At 37.2% G+C, this 9,243-nt stretch overlaps 1 pseudogene; it reads right to left on the bottom strand.

Annotated features, from left to right (window-relative positions):
* Nucleotides 1-506: 506 nt before the first annotated feature.
* Nucleotides 507-1,575, bottom strand: LOC147973666 (uncharacterized; annotated as a pseudogene).
* Nucleotides 1,576-9,243: the final 7,668 nt, after the last annotated feature.

Raw genomic sequence — 9,243 nt, 5'->3', positions numbered from 1 at the left:
TGTTAGTGCTGGGCACTAGCTCTTATTCCCATTTGCCACAACATATGACACTATGCAGGCATGCCTTGTCTCAACTTGTTTTATATTAGATTAAACTTCAGGAGAGATATTTCTCGTAGGTAACCATCATAACAGTTCAGGAACTTATACTCATGGCTTACACATGTGAAAAACACCTTACCAAGAAATTAAAAACTATACAAAGAACCCCTGGTCATCATCCAATTCTTCTTGTCCCAAAGGAGCAACATGACCATCATTTACATAAGCCTCATCATCATCCATATCATCATCAGATTCGAATTGGACATCTTCAAACTCAATAGGTTTTATATTTTCTATGACTGAAACATCAATGTTGGATCCTTCGTCATCATTTCTACACCAACTAGTGATCTCTTCAGGTACTGTAATTTTTGGCACTGTAATTTCTGCATCGACGACATCTAGTACATCTTCCTCACCACCCTCATCGGCTTCAACGACTTCATCAAGGCCTACACCATTTAAAACAGAAGGAGCAAACAAATTTCATGGATTCATTTTAATAACAGCTGCCCAATCAAGGTTCTTCACATCTCTCACATAGAAAACCTGTTGAGCTTGGAGGCCTAGAATGTAAGGGTCTCCCTGGAATTGGTGTAGAGTAGTGTCAAGGTCAATAATTCCATATTTGTCCTTCTTATACCCCTTACTCTCAGTTCTGTTCGCAGGAGGCACATCAAACCAGTCACACTAGAATAGAACAACCTCCTTATTAGGAGGAAAGTCAAGAAATATAATTTTCTTGATCACCCCGTAATAATCAATATTTCCTGTGTTTGCATCGCCCTTGACTATGACGCCACTATTTTGGGTACTCAAGTCCTGCTCTATACAGGAATTCCGAAAGAAATATCCATTCAGAACTGTACGGTTGTATACCCGAGCTACGTGATCAGGTCCTCTAGCTAGTGTATAAATAAGATTGCTGACCTTCCCATCATTGTGGAGTTCTGTGATCTGTTTCATGGAATAGAATATGTGTGAGTGTATTGTACAACGTTGGTACGTTATTACAAGGAACATTAGTGAAAATGCGAAAGAAAATTACCCGTCTCTCAAACCAACCAACAAACTCTTCCTTGTGCTGCTTTTTAGGATTAGGAGAATTGTTCCTTATGAGCTCCTCAAGATGTTCACTTCAAAGATAAATTATTGTTAGTTGAACATGAAAGTATTAAAGCATATCATGATGTGAAATAAAAATATAAGTATCCTTACTCAATCCATGGCGCGGTTTCCTCACAGTTTGTTATTATCAAATGCCTCATTTGATTAATATCAGCCAAAGACAATGATTCACAAACAAAACCTTTCTTGGAGTAATCAACTGTACTCATTATGCTAATCCCTGTTGGTTTGATCAGTACCTCCGTCTTCATGACGTTCGGACTGACTTAGCTTGGTAGGCATTCCATCAACGAATCGACTGCAAAAAGTCATGCACTCTTCAAGTATGTACCCCTCTACAATAGAACCTTCTAGTTGAGCCTTGTTACGCACAATCAGTAGACATTTCCAAGCCACTAGCATGCTAGGACTGAGAGTTCTGGTACGCTTGAACAAAATGGTACATTCATTCTACAAAAATATAAAAAGGAACGGGAAGCTTCAGTTCACATTCCATAAAACATTGACACACTCAAGAATAACACTAATAGTACAACTGAAATGTTAGTACAACTTAGTCTGTAAGGCAAGTACTATGATCATACAAAACATTGCCTTGAGAAGAACCACAGCCTAGAAAATAGGTCACCCCCCCGAAGACATATTTAAATGTAGCTAATTTAAACCAGTATTTAAATTTTACTATGAAGTTCAACTACTACAATTCAAGAAGTTCAAACAAAAATCTGGCTCTCAAATCTTGCTAAAATTCTTATACTTGAATAAAATCTGGCTAGAGATGACGTAGCTACTTGGTCATAAATAAGTTCAATGATGTCTACTACACAACCTTCTTCTTGTAGACGTTGTTGGGCCTCCAAGTGCAGAGGTTTGTAGGACAGTAGCAAATTTCGCTCAAGTGGATGACCTAAGGTTTATCAATCCGTATTAGGCGTAGGATGAAGATGGTCTCTCTCAAGCAACCCTGCAACCAAATAACAAAGAGTCTCTTGTGTCCCCAACACACCCAATACAATGGTAAATTGTATAGGTGCACTAGTTCGGCGAATAGATGGTGATACAAGTGGTATATGGATGGTTGATAAAGGTATTTGTAATCTGAAAATATAAAAACAGCAAGGTAACTAATGATAAAAGTGAGCGTAAACGGTATTGCAATGCTAGGAAACAAGGCCTAGGGTTCATACTTTCGCCAGTGTAAGTTCCCTCAACAATAATAACATAATTGGATCACATAACTATCCCTCAACATGCAACAAAGAGTCACTCCAAAGTCACTAATAGCGGAGAACGAACGAAGAGATTATGGTAGGGTACGAAACCACCTCAAAGTTATTCTTTCCAATCAATCCATTGGGCTATTCCTATAAGTGTCACAAACAGCCCTAGAGTTCATACTAGAATAACACATTAAGACACAAATCAACCAAAACCCTAATGTTACCTAGATACTCCAATGTCACCTCAAGTATCCGTGGGTATGATTATACGATATGCGTCACAATCTCAGATTCATCTATTCAACCAACACAAAGGACCTCAAAGAGTGCCCCAAAGTTCCTACCGGAGAATCACGACGAAAACGTGTGCCAACCCCTATGCATAGGTTCATGGGCGGAACCCGCAAGTTGATCACCAAAACATACATCAAGTGAATCATGTGATATCCCATTGTCACCACAGATATCCACGGCAAGACATACATCAAGTGTTCTCAAATATTTAAGGACTCAATCCGATAAGATTACTTCAAAGGGGAAACTCAATTCATTACAAGAGAGAGGAGGGGGAGGAGAAACATAAGATCCAACTATAATAGCAAAGCTCGCGATACATCAAGATCGTATCACCTCAAGAACACGAGAGAGAGATCAAACACATAGCTACTGGTACATACCCTCAGCCCCGAGGGAGAACTACTCCCTCCTCGTCATGGGGAGAAACGGGATGATGAAGATGGCCACCGGAGAAGGATTGCCCCCTCCAGCAGGGTGCCGGAATGGGTCTAGATTGGTTTTCGGTGGCTACGGAGGCTTCTGGCGGCGGAACTCCCGATCTAATGTCTGTTTTGGAAGTTTTAGGGTACGTGGAGTTATATAGGCGGAAGAAGTACGTTAGGGGAGCCACGAGGGTCCCACGAGGCAGGGGGCGCGCCCTAGGGGGGTGGGCGCGCCCCCCACCCTCGTGGCTTCCTCGTTCCGTCCTTGATGTGAGGTCCAATTCCATCGGGTGGCTTTCGTTCCAAAAATAACTTCTCTAGTTGATTTTGTTCCGTTTCGACTCTGTTTGATATTCCTTTTCTTCAAAACACTGAAATAGGCAAAAAACAGCAAATCTGTGCTGGGCCTCGGGTTAATAGGTTAGTCCCAAAAGTAATATAAAAGTGGATAATAAAGCCGAATATTGCCCAAAAAAGTAGATAATATAGCATGGAGCAATCAAAATTATAGATACGTTGGAAACGTATCAAGCATCACCAAGCTTAATTCCTGCTCATCCTCGAGTAGGTAAATGATAAAAGAAAGAATTTTTGATGTGGAATGCTAGTTGGCATAATTTCAATGTAATTCTTCTTAATTGTGGTATGAATATTCAGATCCATAAGATTCAAGACAAAAGTTCATATTGACATAAAAATAATAATACTTCAAGCATACTAATTAAGCAATCATGTCTTCTCAAAATAACATGGCCAAAGAAAGTTATCCCTACAAAATCATATAGTCTGGCTATGCTCTATCTTCACCACACAAAATATTTAAATCATGCACAACCCCGATGACAAGCCAAGCAATTGTTTCATACTTTCAATGTTCTCAAACTTTTTCAATCTTCATGCAATACATGAGCGTGAGCCATGGACATAGCACTATAGGTGGAATAGAATGGTGGTTGTGGAGAAGACAAAAAGGAGAAGATAGTCTCACATCAACTAGGCGTATCAATGGGCTATGGAGATGCCCATCAATAGATATCAATGTGAGTGAGTAGGGATTGCCATGCAACGGATGCACTAGAGCTATAAGTATACGAAAGCTCAAAAGAAACTAAGTGGGTGTGCATCCAACTTGCTTGCTCATGAAGACCTAGGGCAATTTGAGGAAGCCCATCATTGGAATATACAAGCCAAGTTCTATAATGAAAGATTCCCACTAGTATATGAAAGTGATAACATGAGAGACTCTCTACTATGAAGATCATTGTGCTATTTTGAAGCACAAGTGTGGTAAAAGGATAGTAACATTGTCCCTTCTCTCTTTTTCTCTCATTTTTTTATTTTTTTTATTTGGGCCTTCTCCTTTTTATGGCCTCTTTTCTCTTTTTTTATTTGGGCTTCTTTGGCCTCTTTTTATTTATTTATTTATTTATTTTCGTCTGGAGTCTCATCTCGACTTGTGGGGGAATCATAGTCTCCATCATCCTTTCCTCACTGGGACAATGCTCTAGCCTCTAATAATGATGATCATCACACTTATTTTTCTTACAACTCAAGAATTACAACTCGATACTTAGAACAAGATATGACTCTATATGAATGCCTCCGACGGTGTACCGGGATGTGCAATGATGCATGAGTGACATGTATGAAAGAATTATGAACGGTGGCCTTGCCACAAATACAATGTCAACTACATGATCATGCAAAGCAATATGACAATGATGAAGCATGTCATAATAACGGAACAGTGGAAAGTTGCATGGAAATATATCTCGAAATGGCTATGGAAATGCCATGATAGGTAGGTATGGTGGCTGTTTTGAGGAAGGTATATGGTGGGTTTATGGTACCGGCGAAAGTTGCGTGGTACTAGAGAGGCTAGCAAAGGTGGAAGGGTGAGAGTGCGTATAATCCATGGACTCAACATTAGTCATAAAGAACTCACATACTTTTTGCAAAAATCTATTAGTTATCGAAACAAAGTACTACGCGCATGCTCCTAGGGGGATAGATTGGTAGGAAAAGACCATCGCTCGTCCCCGACCGCCACTCATAAGGAAGGCAATCAATAAATAAATCATGCTCCAACTTCATCACATAACGGTTCACCATACGTGCATGCTACGGGAATCACAAACTTCAACACAAGCATTTCTCAAATTCACAACTACTCAACTAGCATGACTCTAATATTACCATCCTCATATCTCAAAACAATCATCAAGTATCAAACTTCTCTTAGTATTCAACACACTCATAAGAGAATTTTATTATTCTTGAATACCTAGCATATTAGGATTTTAAGCAAATTACCATGCTATTTAAGACTCTCAAAATAATATAAGTGAAGCATGATAGTTCATCTATTTCATCAAAATAAAACTACCACCATGCTCTAAAAGATATAAGTGAAGCACTAGAGCAAATGACAAACTACTCCGAAAGATATAAGTGAAGATCAATGAGTAGTCGAATAATTATGCAACTATGTGAAGACTCTCTAACATTTAATAATTTCAGATCTTGGTATTTTATTCAAACAGCAAGAAAAGCAAAATAAAATTACATTCTAAGAATGGCAAACATCATGTGAAGAAGCAAAAACTTAGGATCAACCGAAACTAACTGATAGTTGTTCAAGAAGAAAGGTGGGATGCCAACCGGGGCATCCCCAAGATTAGATGCTTGAGACATCTTGAAATATTATCTCGGGATGCCTTGGGCATCCCCAAGCTTGAGCTTTTGTGTCTCCTTAATTCCTCTCATATCACGGTCTCCCTAAATCTCAAAAGCTTCATCCACACAAAACTCAACAAGGACTCGTGAGATAAGTTAGTATAAACCATTGCAAAAACCTTATCATACTCTACTGTAGAAAACCACTAAAATTATTATTCAACATTGCATACTAAATGCCTCTGCATATTTAATAGTCCTATCCTCAAATAGAATCATTAAAGAAGCAAACATATGCAAACAATGCAAACATAACAGCAATCTGCCTAAACAGGATAGTCTGTAAAGAATGCAGCAACATCTATACTTCCCTAGCTCCAAAAATTATGAAAGGAAATTCCCACTGTATTAAATTTATCAGAGCTTAATATTCAAAAGGTTTCAACATTTTATCACATTCTTACTTTTCTAGGGAATTATTGCAACAGCGGTAAACTTTCTGTTTTCAAACCGCAACATGAATACTTGTAACATAGGCATAGTAAAGGCTATCAATGCCACTTTTATTGAAATAAAAGATGCAAAACATTGTTATAAATAACATAAAGCAAATACTAACAAAATAAATTGATGCTTCAAGCAAAACTCATATCATGTGGTGAATAAAAATATAGCTCCAAGTAAAGTTACCGATGAACGAAGACGAAAGAGGGGATGCCTTCCGGGACATCCCCAAGCTTAGGCTCTTGGCTATCCTTGAATATTACCTTGGGGTGCCTTGGGCATCCCCAAGATTAGGCTCTTGCCACTCCTTATTCCATAGTCCATCGAATCTTTACCCAAAACTTGAAAACTTCACAACACAAAACTTAACAGAAAACTCGTAAGCTCCGTTAGTATAAGAAAATAAATCACCACTTCAAGGTACTGTAATGAACTCATTCTTTATTTATATTGGTGTTAAACCTACTGTATTCAAACTTCTCTATGGTTTATAAACTATTTTACTAGCCATAGATTCATCAAAATAAGCAAACAACACACGAAAAACAGAATCTGTCAAAAACAGAACACTCTGTAGTAATCTGAATCAAACGTATACTTCTGGAACTCATAAAATTCTAAAATAAATTGATGTACCTGAGGAATTTATCTATTAATAATCTGAAAAAATAATTAACTAAATATCACTTTCCAAATAAACATGGCAGCAATTCTCGTGAGCGCTAAAGTTTCTGTTTTTGACAGCATGATCAACAAGACTTTCCCCAAGTCTTCCCAAAGGTTCTACTTGGCACAAACACTAATTAAAAGCATAAAACTACATATAAACAGAGGATATATGAATTATTTATTTCTAAACAGGAACTAAAAGAAAGGAACAAAAATAAAGTTGGGTTGCCTCCCAACAAGCGCTATCGTTTAACGCCCCTAGCTAGGCATGATGATTTCAATGATGCTCACATAAAGGATAAGAATTGAAACATAAATAGAGCATCATGAAGAATATGACTAGCACATTTAAGTCTAACATGCTTCCTATTCATAGGGATTTTGTGAGCAAACAACTTGTGGGAACAATAATCAACTAGCATAGGAGGGCAAAACAAACATAACTTCAAAACTTTAAGCACATAGAGAGGAAACTTGATATTATTGCAATTCCTACAAGCATATATTCCTCCCTCATAATAATATTCAGTAGCATCATGAATGAATTCAACAATATAACCAGCACCTAAAGCATTCTTTTCATGATCTACAAGCATAGAAATTTTATTACTCTCCAGATAAGCAAAATTCTTCTTAATCGGAATAGTGGGAGTATCATAAGAGACTTGAATACTATAAATTGTTTCCACATTAAAAGAGTAATGTTCAGAAAAAGTGTAATCATAATCATGAAAAGTTTTATAAATATAATCACTACTTTTTATAGAATAAGTATCATCACAATAATCATCATAAGTAGGAGGCATGCTATCATCATTATAAACTTGCATATCAAAACTTGGGAGACTAAAAATATAATCTTCATTAATCATAGCTTCCCCAAGCTTGGGACAAACATTAATTGCAGCAAATATATTCTCAAAAACATCATCTTCATAAAACATAGCATCCCCAAGCTTGGGCCTTTTCATATCATAAGCATAATCACTCTCATCATTAATAGTATGGATAGCACCAATAGTATAGCAATTATTATATTCTTCCAAGCAAGTGCCAAATAGATTTTCAAGATCATAAGAAGCATCATTATCTTCCACAATTATATTTTCATGAGGCACAATAGTAATAGGAGCAGCATTATTTGGGAGAGATATCTTTTTACCTCTCTTCCTTTTTTCTTTTATTCTTCTTCACCACATCATGTGTGGGTTCAATCCTCTTTTTGGAGCTCCTTATTAATGAGATTGGTTGAATAGGAGGCTCCTCCTCGTTACCTGATTCATCATAAGAAATAATAGGAGGATATTGGGAAGTCTCTTCCCTTTCATTAGTATTCTCTTCATCTTCTATTTGTTTTCTTTTCCTTATGTAATTGGCAATATAAGGATTTTCAATGCAATTCACCGCACAATACATATAAATCTTCTCTAGATCAAAACCAAGAAATTTATCAAGATTAAACTTTGGAATACCATCAGTTATACGTTTCATTTCCTCATACCCCCAAAGAAGACTAAGCTCTTTATGATGTGCAAGGGAAATCAAGTCATCACAATTTTTGGATATGATACGGTCATGAAACAATTTGCATTTGATATTTAAATGACCATGTTCATTGCAAAGTTCGCAAGTATGGGTAAGATATCTTAAATTTTCAACACTCACATCAAGACTTTCTTGCAACAATTTAATTTCTAAATACTTATGCCTCTCGCAATATCTATCTTCCCAATTTGGTGCGTACTTGCAAACCCAATGCACTCCACAGAAATTGACATGTTTATAGGAGGCATTTTCATCATAACTAGTGCAATCATCATTAGCATCATGGATATTCAAAGAATTCGTACTAACAACATTGCAATCATGCTCATCATCCAAATATTTAATGCCAAACATTTTAGAGATCTCTTCTTCTAGCACTAGAGCACAATTATCCTTTCCATCATACTCACGAAAGATATTAAAAAGATGAAGCGTATGAGACAAACTCAATTCCATTCTTTATAGTTTATTTCATTTTATAAACTAAACTAGTGATAAAAACAAGAAACTAAAAGACTCGATTGCAAGATCTAAAGATATACCTTCAAGCACTCACCTCCCCGGCAATGGCGTCATAAAAGAGCTTGATGTCTACTACACAACCTTCTTCTTGTAGACGTTGTTGGGCCTCCAAGTGCAGAGGTTTGTAGGACAGTAGCAAATTTCCCTCAAGTGGATGACCTAAGGTTTATCAATCCGTAGGAGGCGTAGGATGAAGATGGTCTCTCTCAAGCAAC

The sequence above is a fragment of the Triticum urartu genome, chromosome 5A, assembly GCF_056163025.1.
Source record: "Triticum urartu cultivar PI428250 chromosome 5A, HENAU_Tu73, whole genome shotgun sequence".
Lineage (NCBI taxonomy): Eukaryota > Viridiplantae > Streptophyta > Magnoliopsida > Poales > Poaceae > Triticum > Triticum urartu.
The sequence above is the reverse complement of the archived record's forward strand: the minus strand, read 5'-3'. Positions and strand labels throughout refer to the sequence as shown.